At 35.4% G+C, this 10121-nt stretch overlaps 1 pseudogene; it reads left to right on the top strand.

The window, feature by feature from the left end:
* Positions 1 to 9056: 9056 nt before the first annotated feature.
* On the top strand, positions 9057 to 9302 carry LOC124507891 (cyclin-dependent kinases regulatory subunit 2-like; annotated as a pseudogene).
* The last annotated feature ends 819 nt before the right edge of the window (positions 9303 to 10121 follow it).

Raw genomic sequence — 10121 nt, 5'->3', positions numbered from 1 at the left:
ATCCTGACCATGGAGGACCTTGAAAATTATTTCAAGGACTTGGCTCTGATTTTGACATAGAATCGAAAGCCCCTGGATGTTTTTTGAGAATTGAATGACATGATTTCTTTTAAGTATGGAAAGGATAACTAGGTGCTTAGAGATGGGTATAGGATGACAAGGGTGGAAGTAAGGTGACCTATTAGACTCTTGGCTTAGAGCAGGTTAAAGTGGTGAAGGTTTCATAGGAATCACTTGTATGGGACAAACACTAGTATATTACTTCATGTTATCAAACTGGCAGCTCATTACACATTTGATATTTTATTTTCTATAACGTGCAGGTATAAAATATCAGTATACTTGAGCCTTGGACCAATTTAATTACAAAAACATACTGCAATATTTATTAAACAACCACACTGATGTGGTTAATAAACCTCTTTTTATTTCTGCGTATATTAGTAGGATAATAACTCAAAAGAATAGTTACGATACCAATCAGGAACAATCTGAAATCCTACTTTGTCTAGCAACAGAATAGCAGATTGATTATGACACGTCTGTTTGGTGTAGAGTGAAATCACATTGCAACTGGATTTTACATTATATATTCTTTTCATTATACTTTAAATGAGTACATCCAAATGATTAGAGTGGCTAGTGGAATAAATTGATAGATGAGTGAATTTCTCTACCATCACCAAATTTCTTCATTATGCTTAAGTACTTTAGAAGTCTCTAAGCAGTGTACGTTCTTTTCTAATCATCACTTAATTGGCTTTGTTAAAGGTTTACTTTAGCTTCCAAAAATACCAATATTGAGTGAAAGAAATAATATAACTCACATTCTTCCAGTCTGTGGCATTTTTTTGAAAATATATAAATATGAATGCAACTTGCTTTAAAATATTTGAGTTAACAGGGCATCATTGAAAATAACTGCAGAAAATAGGTGCGTAAGTGCAGAAATGTTATCTTTATGGCCTGAGAGAATTAAGCTACCTCTTAAAACTCTAACATTTCTAAGGGGAGTGGCTCATAACCCAGAGAGAAATACTGTGACTGAAATAAAGTATCTTATAAAAGAGATTTTAAAGTAATGGAATTTAGACTTCAGGTTTTTTTCTTACGTATTCACTTTAAGGATAAATACAAGACAATGAGAGTCTATTACTACTCATAATGATAATAATTATAGTATACATTATTATGTTTATTAATAATGTGTTCACCAGATATGATAGTAATACATATAAATTCATGCATGTGTGCACACACACACACAAAAAAAAAGCTTAATTCTCACAGTAAGAATTGAAAAAGGCTCTATATTATTTTTATCTTAAGGTGAGAAAAATGGTTCAGACCTGTGATTTGACCAGGATCGTGACCTTAATAAATAGCAGTTCTAGAGCTGGGTCAACTTTGCCTGACTGAAGAATGCTTTTGCTGAGTTCTGTCTATAACTTATTGTATGAAAATTGGGAAGACATTTCTGAATATTTTCTTTCTTTTTCTAAGGTCAAGCACTTAATTGGTGACCTACCTGAGGGTATATGCTATCTCTTTTCTAAAAAAGAAAAAAAAACATTATATTTTTATAAGCTACAGTAAAAGAACTTGTTTATAATGACTTATCTATGAACGACCTTGGGCTAAACATACTTAAGGGAAAATAGTGTTTTCTCAAAACTTGAAGATTTTCTGTTAAGATTTTTCTCTGAAGAACTGTTCTAGGATTGCTTATGCAAAGTGAGCTGAGTTAATAAAATGGATTATTATGTGCACCGACAGGGAGCTATAAATACTAAGTTTATTATTTTTGCCAATAAATAATTACATTTGTACCTCACTCTAAAATGTACTGAATCATTTACTTGCATTTGCTTCCAAAGCTCTTTTGAGCAGCCTGTAAGAAATCCTTGGTTTAGATATAGAAGTAGCATGTGAAAACAGCAGTGAATTATTAAAGTATGCACACTGGTTTATGAAGATATAGACTGTAATCAAAGCATTTTTCTTCTCCATGCTTAGTTTGTTGCTTACCAAAGAAATATCTTCTTGGCCAGATACTTAGGCAAGAGGAAAGTTACCCTAATTTTGGATCACCAGGGAAAATGTCAAATGTTCAAGCTCACAAAAATAATAGCATTCATTGGAACTTGGGACATTTGACATATATGATTGGAACTCTGAATATATAAGAATTGAAATAACATGGGAAAATAATAACAGTGTATAGCCTAATTACTAAACATTGAAATCAACAATATATGATTGTCAGCAATTATCTGAAATATCTTTTTATTTGTACTTGATAAATTATCAAAAATGTAGGCTTAAAATTTTTTCAGGAAAAAATTCTATCTTATATTGAATTTTTATGAATGCAGTATGTTTTCTTGATATAATGACAAAAAAACCTTTGGATTTTTTTTTTTAGAAATCCTGTTTTCGTTGATTTTGGTTTTGTCAGAGGATCCCAACTAGACAATAATAGCAGAATATTAGTGATGTAAATAATAATAATAAATAATTTCAGTGGGTTGAAAAGCATTAAAAATAATTCATAACCTCATAATGATATGAAAGATAGTTGATGACTACTGGGAACAATTTATGCAAATGGTAGGTATATTTAAAGAGAAAGAATTAGGTATGTGTCATGTCTTGCCTCTACTGAGTGAATCTAAGGACAAAACATTTAATGAGAGCTGGTTGCTTTATATTTTTTTTTTATTTTTTAATGTTTTTATTTACTTTTGAGAGAGAGAGACAGAGGGTGAGTGGGAGAGGGGCAAAGAGAGAGGGAGACAGAATCTGAAGCAGGCTCTAGGATCTGAACTGTCAGCGCAAAGCTTGATGTGGGGCCCGAACTCACCTCTAGGAGACCACAAGCTGAGCCAAAGTGGGATGCTTAACTGATTGAGCCACCCAGGTGTCCTGACCAGTTGCTTTATATTTAAAAGAAGCATCATGAATAGTAAACTCAGGGAAATTGATTAGAAAGGTAATATTTTACAACCCTTGATGAAAATTAATTGAACCAGGCAATAGTCATCAACATTTGTCATATTGGTGATAGGTTGAGTTGAACTTTTTAATGAGTGGATTGGAAAAACATCACCAGAACTCCTTATTCTGAGGTAAGTTTAAATTCCAAAGGCAACTTCCAGATAAACCTTTGGTTTTAAAATTTTAAATATTGAAACACTCTCTTCTCCTGAAATTACCAAAATAAAAGAAAAATAGGAAATTTAACTTCAATACTTAAAACACTGAGAAATATCTACAAGTGGTACAATAAATTGTAAATGAATGAATACATGAATGAGTGAATGAATGAATTTATGAATCAATGAATCAATCAATCTCAAATGAAGTAAAAATAAAGTTATGGTGAATATATCTTGTTATCTCAACACAAATATTCACTATAAATGATCTGATTACAGTCACGGTTGAGTATCTAATCTGACACAGTGAAAACCAGAATTCAGCTCTGTGGCATAATTCCCCAGGCCATAGACCAGGTTCCTGAATCAAATTGGTAACATTGCATCTTTAATATTGTAGAACAAACAACACTCTTTTCTTATTGGAATACACACTCTGAATATTTTGTTTTGTCTTTCTTGCTGCAATGTTTCTGACAAAACTACAGATACCTTTCCACTATTATAGCATCACATACAGCAACACTTTTAACCGAAGAACTCATTTGACAGTAAATGAAGTGTGGCAATGGGCCCTCACTCTTGGAATTCACCAGGATTGCCATGCTCCCCATCATCTTGAAGCAGTTAGCTTAATGGAATGGTGGAATGTCTTTTGAAGATTCAGTTACAGTGCCAGCCAGGTGGCAACACCTTGCTGGGCTAGAGCAGTATCTGCCAAGATTAGATATATGCTCTAAATTAGCATCCAAAGTATGGTGTTACTTTTCTCATAGCCTGAATTCATGGGTCTGGGAATTAAGGGATGGAAATGAAAATGGCTTCTCTCCTTCATATCCTGGAGATTCAGTAACGAAGTACTTGCTTCCTATCCCCATGACTTTAGACTCTGCTGGACTAGAGGTCTTAGTTCCAAAAGGAGAAATATTTCCACCAGGGAAAACAGTAATGATGTCAATAGACTAGAAATTAAAACTACTTCCTGGTCACATTGGATTTTTCATGTGATTGAATCAATGATTAAAAAGAAAAGAAAAGAAAAAGGTTATTTTGATTCTGCATGATTGATCCTGAGTACCAAGGGGGAATTGGGTTGCTACTCCACAATGGACATGAGGAGAAGGAGTGTTTCATTTACACAGAGACAAACATGGTTACCTTCCCAGAATTTATTTCTGTGTCAGGGCAGATGACACAACACACTCACCCATGAACGTAAATAAAGTATATTTAGTACTCACAACAAACTGAAGATTAACACCAGCTGAAGGGCTCATACAGGGGTCAGAGAAAAAAGGAGAACAAAGGGTGCTCAACAGGGGAGAGTTCCCACAAACAATCAAGAGGCTGCAACTAGCTGAAATTCCCTTACATACTCAAAAATCAGAGGACGTGTGCTGGGCTTTTAAATTCCTTGGTTGCCCAGATGTGGAGCATGCAGAGATCTACAAGCTATTAATGGTGAAACTCCATCAAAAATGGAGTTATCCTCTTAATTGTAAGAACATCCCCTATAGCATCTCTTAGTACTCTCATAGCTTGTGATTAAAGTCATTGAAAAAGTACAACAACCCAACAACCAAGGCGAGACTAATAATAATGGCCCAGAATTTTGAGGAATGAATGTTTCAGTAACCCTGCTAGACAATGTAACAACCAACTGAGGCACTCACTAGGTATATGAGAACTATGAAGTGAATAGACGTTATTCATAAATGGGAACTATGTAACCAGTTCCAGAAACTAGGGCAATAACAGTTATAACAGTTATAACTTCTTTATTTTGATTTGAATGTGTGTGTGTGTTGTTCTGCATCATTTTATCGTAGCATAATATGTTTGCTTACTAGTTAACTTTCTAAAATGATATTTATGTACCAGGAAGTCAAAGTGAATTACCTAGTAACAATGAACATCACCCAAAGATTGAAAGGGGTTTGTATCCTCTTTTGGGAAGAACAGATAGTGTCTAATTTTCAGATATACATGGGATTTGTGTATTACGCTAGGAGAAAGCATGGCACAGTTATTGTCTTTATTAGATATTAAGTCTAGTCTTCTATTTGAGGAAATGCATATGGGCGGCAATGCCAAGATGGCAAGGGGTAGAACACAGTGCTTTGCAATGTGTCCACTTGCTAGGCTGGACTAGGTTTCCCAGAATTCTCTTCCAAGAACGTTTCTGCTTAGAGTGGACTACAATACAACATTCCTTTGTGAGATCTGGATCCTGGAAGTTAAACAGCAACAACTTTTGTATCACACACAAGTGTTACTCACCTAACTCACCTGACTGGCTTGAAGCAGTGGGTAGGCATGCAATTGCCTGCTGTCCTTAGGATCTTCCTCCAATTTGGCCAAATCTTGGCTCAGATGTGTGTGTTTATCTCCATAATGATGTGTTCTGCAATCTGCAGGATGTGCATGCCATAGTAGGTCAGAGGCAATACACAATGACACGATTTCAGTCTACACTCCTGAACTTCAGCTCATGCTTGTGGGGCCAACTTTTTCTTACTTTCCTGTAATAAATATCTATCTTTCCGGCTATCTCATCTGTGGATTTCAACTTTTGGCATCAGATGCTAAGACAGACCGTAGTCTCACTGTAAATGCTAAAGTCATAACATTTCATGAAGAAAACATGGGAGGAAATCTTCATTGTCTTAGGGTAGGGAAAGAATTCTTATGGCAATTTTTGGGAAAACTATTAACAAAATTGTCTAAATTGACTTCAACATAGTTAATAAAAAAATCATGTTTTTAAAATACCACTGTTGATAAAATGAAAGGCAGGTAAATACTGGGAGAACATAACTACAATATGTACATTTTACAAAACTTCATCTCAAAAAAATATCCGCAACTCAACAAGACAACTCACCTAAATAAAAAAGGGCAAAATATATCAACAAACAATTCAGAAAGAAAATAGATGAAAAGCCAGTAGTTATAGAAAATATATTCAGTATCATTTTTCATTAAGAACATTCATTTAATAAAATTTTAATGCTTATTTATTTTTGAAAGAGAGAGAGAAAGAGAGAGAGAGCCAGGGAGGGGCAGAGAAAGAGGGAGACACAGAATCTGAGGCAGGCTGTAGGCTCTGAACTTTCAGCACAAAGCCCGACGCGGGGCTCAAACCCACAAACTGTGAGATCATGACCTGAGTTGAAGTCAGAGCCTTAACTGACTGAGCCACTCAGGCTCCCGAAGAACATGCGTTTTAAAGCCACAATGAAAAACCAGTACATATTCATTAGAATGGCTAAAATGAGGCACACCTCAGTAGCTCAGTCAGTTAAGTGTTCAACTCTTAATTTCAGCTCCGGTCATGATCTCACAGTTCCTGAGTTCAAGTCCTTCATGGGACTCCATACTGAGAGCACATTGCCTGCTTGGGAGTCTCTCTCTCCCTCTCTCTGCCCCTCCCACGATCACCTGTTTTCTCTCTCAAAATAAATAAATATGCTTAAGAAAAAAAAAAAGAATGCTAAACTGAAAAAGAGAATGACAATACCAAATATTGGCAAAATATTAGTCACAAAGACTTCCTGGAAATGTAAAATATAGGCACTTTGGAAAACAATTCAGCACTTTTAAATAAGTTAAACATACACACACCTTGTGACTCAGTATATACTCTTAGATATTTATTTAAGAAAGGGAAAAGTTCACAGAACTGTAGGCAGTTTATAAAACAAACTCCCATTGTCCGTTGGTCAAGAGAGTTAATATCTAGTAAAGGCCTGGCATCCAGGGTCACTCAGAGTTTGTGGCTCCTTTTTTGTTTAAGCTGAAACAACACAGTTTTAATATCCCTTGGACAAGTGCTCTTATTCTGGAACATTTCCTTTAAAAGAAAATCTTCAATTTTCTTCTGAGAATATGTTTCAGAAAATGTTTTGTGTGACTTGAAATTGATCCAGTCAAATCAAAATACCAATTACAGTTCTTTGCTTATGACACTTTGCTTCTTCAAAAGACCATAATAAATGATTACTAGGGCAATTTATAATTTATCATCTAAAATTATGCTTGTTTAGTGTTTATTGTTATCATTTCTAAGTGTATAATACTTCTGAAGTTAAGTTTATATATTGAGGATAGGAGTGTATATTTAGACTGAGATATATATGTAAACAGTTTTTATAGATGTATTATTAAATGACAGTGTGTAGGAAAAAAGGAAAATAAATGTACCTAGTTTTCCTTTTGATACTTATTGAGTATATTAGATTTAGCTTGTTTGTGAGTACATATTGAGGTTGACTGAGAAACATAAAATTGAGTAATATGTCCAACTCTTCCTTATTACATTAAAAAGTTGCTACTAGGGGCGCCTGGGTGGCGCAGTCGGTTAAGCGTCAGACTTCAGCCAGGTCACGATCTCGCGGTCCGGGAGTTCGAGCCCCGCGTCAGGCTCTGGGCTGATGGCTCAGAGCCTGGAGCCTGTTTCCCATTCTGTGTCTCCCTCTCTCTCTCTGCCCCTCCCCGGTTCATGCTCTGTCTCTCTCTGTCCCAAAAATAAATAAACGTTGAAAAAAAAAATTAAAAAAAAAATAAATGTCTACCCATGCCTAATGATCAGTGAACAACAAGAGTCTAGTTTTTTGTTTTGTTCTGTTTTATTTATTTTTTTTTAATTTTTTTTTTCAACGTTTATTTATTTTTGGGACAGAGAGAGACAGAGCATGAATGGGGGAGGGGCAGAGAGAGAGGGAGACACAGAATCGGAAACAGGCTCCAGGCTCTGAGCCATCAGCCCAGAGCCTGACACGGGGCTCGAACTCACGGACTGCGAGATCCTGACCTGGCTGAAGTCTGACGCTTAACCGACTGCGCCACCCAGGCGCCCCTGTTTTGTTCTGTTTTAATTTAGCTTTAACCTCTGCCTGTAAATGCAATGTTTGGCCTGGAGTTATGCTTAATATATTTTTCATTAATTAAATCAATATGGAGATAAGTGAATAAACTCACAGGTGTTTCTTCAGGCAAAATACAAATCTTATCTAGCAAATGATTTTTGTTCTACCACTTTATTTGTAGTATTTCAAATATTAAGGAATTTTTTATGTTGAAACAATTGATTTCATAATAAGTAACTTAACTAATGCTAATTTATTAAAGTTATACAAGTATCTGAAACAAGGCTTAGTTGTTTGCCTTTTTCTAGAAGTTTTGTGGTTTCATGTCTCATGTAGTATTTAGTTGTTTGTCTAAACAATGTCTGTCACAATTTCTGTGGTGTTGGAACAAATTTAGAAATAAAAATATTTTTTTATCTTAAAGCTTTCTATTTAATTATTGTATAAACAAGGATAAATGCTGTAACAATTTAGGAGTGTACATATCATGCAGACACATAGTTTATGCTGCAATATATATACAATGAACAAATAATTGCCTGAAAAGATGTTTTTATATATGTTGTTGAAAAATGTCATGACTCTTGGACATTAAAACAAATTACTTAATTTTTAAGTCAAACTATCTGGTCTTACTAAGGCAATAAGTTTCCTTCTAGAGATATGTGTTTAACTTCCGATTATATTTACATAATCACTTACTATCTTATGTGTACTGTAAATTTCTAAAAATCCATCACTTAGGCACCCTGATCTCTAATAGTTATCTTTTCAATAACAAGAGTTTTAGAGTATGAGAGCTATAATTGATCACATAATGACTACTCCACTCATCCACATATTCACAATGTGCTCAAATATAACATATGAAAATCTCCAGGTAAGCAGAATATACACTTTTAAAACAAAACAACACAACTGACAAGATGTCAGATCTCTTTCGTGTAGGCCATTGAGGCGTTGCCCAGGCCTGGCAGGGATGTGTGGCCTGCCGCACCTCCTTTGCACGCCCTCTCTGGTCTCGCACATGATGGCCCACAAGCAGATCTACTACTCGGTCAAGTACTTCCGGGAGCACTGTGAGTACCGCCATGTCGTGTTATCGAGAACTTTCCAAATAAACACCGAAAACCCATCTGATATCTAACGAGGAGTGGAGGAGACTTGGTTCAACAGACTCCAACGGAGGCTTGGCTGGGTTCAGTATGTGATCCAGGAGCCAAACCTGCATATTCTTCTCTTTAGATAACCTCTTCCAAAAGATCGGCAAAAATGAAGTATCTGGGGATCATCGATTAAATCTTTTTCAACTGTAATGTATATGTGTATATTAGGTAGTATTCAGTGAATACTTGAAAAAGTGTACAAATCGTTCACCCATACCTGCACGTGAGCTGTATTCTTCACAGCAACAGAGCTCAGTTAAATGCAGCTGCAAGGTTACCGCACAGTGTTTAAGATGAAATTTCTTCTGGTCAGTTTTTCTCTTAAGACAAGTATCTGTTTGACTTCGCCTGTTACTTTTGGTAAATAAAGTTTGTATGCTGCATTCATCAAAAAAATTTTTTTTTTGTATATCTGTAAATGTGTAAGATGCCTTCAAATAGTAATTTTGCCCAAAGTGTTTTAGCAGATTGTCATTGTAAGTATATATGTATAAAAACCACTTAAAAATTTTTTAACATTTATTCGAGTGACAGAGACAGAGTGTAAGCAGGGGAAGGGTGAGAGAGAGGGAGAAAAAGAATCTGAGGCAGGCTGCAGGTTCTGAGCTGTCAGCACAGAGCCCGACACAGGGCTCGAACTCACGAACCGTGAGATCATGACCTGAGCTGAAATCAGACATTTAACCGACTGAGTCACCCTGGAGCCCCTAAAAACCACTTTATTTAAATATACATAATAAAACTGAATTCACTGACTGCATTTGTTTATAGCTAAAGACCTCTCAAAGATTTCAATTGTTTTCTTTACAAATTTGGGGGTGGAAATCCAACATCTAATATAAGCTAATAAGAGTAAATTAAGTCAAATATCTAGAACTCAAAACTTTACAGTAGCATCAATCAGTCAATCAATCCAAACACTGATAGAA

This window comes from Lynx rufus, unplaced genomic scaffold, assembly GCF_022079265.1.
Source record: "Lynx rufus isolate CCGP_SWC_20201006 ecotype Redwood Valley unplaced genomic scaffold, mLynRuf1.p SCAF_1, whole genome shotgun sequence".
NCBI lineage: Eukaryota > Metazoa > Chordata > Mammalia > Carnivora > Felidae > Lynx > Lynx rufus.
Note: the sequence above shows the minus strand (reverse complement) of the source record. Positions and strands in the feature narration are given on the sequence as shown.